At 43.4% G+C, this 1,298-nt stretch overlaps 1 protein-coding gene across 1 annotated transcript in view; it reads left to right on the top strand.

Moving 5' to 3' along the window:
- Positions 1–1,298, top strand: part of rasal2 (RAS protein activator like 2) — a 35,975-nt gene that overhangs the window by 18,553 nt on the left and 16,124 nt on the right. The gene's annotated exons all lie outside the window — the stretch shown is intronic.

Below are 1,298 nucleotides of genomic sequence, written 5' to 3'. Positions count from 1 at the left end.
TTCATCATCAGGGAGAAACAAGCTGTAATGTTACCCTACAGGACAGATGTTCATCATCAGGTAGAAACAAGCTTTAATCCAATAAGTGTCTGATAACATTATGGGATGGATCTCTACAGAGACAGACCTTTTAGTTTAACATGAAACAGAAATCACCAAACCCACCAGACTCCATGTAAATAATCACTACTTTTAGCGTATATACATAGATATAGATACAGTATAGATAGATAAGAGAATTAAATGAGAATAACAGCCACAGCACATCCTCCCTCTCGTATTGCACTTCATTTTGATGATGATTGCACATTTCCTGTTATCTCATACTGTGGTCAATACCTTCTGTATTGCACTATGCCCAACAGCATACGACTATATCAGATTTAACATAGTATATATATATTTTAGGGGCATTTTAGAGTTGTGACTGAATAAGGAGTGTGAGGTTTATGTCTGTTTTGATTAGATTCTTTTATCTTTTAACTATATTGACAGTAAAAATACCCCTTGGTCACGATTAGCGTCAGTTGTCCCAAGTGTAACTTCCTGCGTCACCGTCAGGTTGCTCTCGGAGTATTTTTAGTTCCTGTCAGACTTCAGAAGGTTTGTCTTCATACAGTCAATCAGATCCAGCCAGAGAGCATGCTGGGAGATGGCTCAACGTCAGAGGCTCCTAAACACATCCACCAGAGATTACTTTAGTTACTTTAGTTACTCCACTACATTCATCTGACAGCTTTAGTAACTAGTTGTCCTGGTGTATTTGAAGTGTGCAGCGTGACGGGGATCTTTGTTCTGATGCATTCTGGGAACCATTGAGCCTGAAAGGGGAGGAGGGGGGGTGGGGGGGTGATGTGTTTGAGGATATTAATATCTCGGGAAATTAGGGCGCTCGCTTCCTCTGCTGCTCCGCTGTCTGCACCGAGGCTATAATAGGTAGTTTGAGTTTTTTTTGGGACCAAGTGTAATATCTGGAGCTATTTTTAGTCTGAAGTGTTGTACTTTGTTACCGTGGTAACCAGAGTTCTCCGAGAGTTGGAGTTTGCTCAGCGAGTTACTCTGGCATCGAGTAATGCTGCTCATTAACTATGCACCAATCACATCGGTGTATCTGATGTAGGCGGGGACATAGGCCAGCTGCACCAATCACATCGGTCTATCTGATGTAGGCGTGGCCAAAGGCCAGCTCCACCAATCACATTGCTGTATCTGATGTAGGCGGGGCCAGAGGGGAGAGGCACCAATCACATCGGTCTATCTGATGTAGGCGGGGCCATAGGCCTGCTGCACCAATCACA

The sequence above is a fragment of the Etheostoma cragini genome, chromosome 12 (genome assembly GCF_013103735.1).
Source record: "Etheostoma cragini isolate CJK2018 chromosome 12, CSU_Ecrag_1.0, whole genome shotgun sequence".
Taxonomy (NCBI): domain Eukaryota; kingdom Metazoa; phylum Chordata; class Actinopteri; order Perciformes; family Percidae; genus Etheostoma; species Etheostoma cragini.
This window is presented reverse-complemented; position numbering and strand designations above follow the sequence as displayed.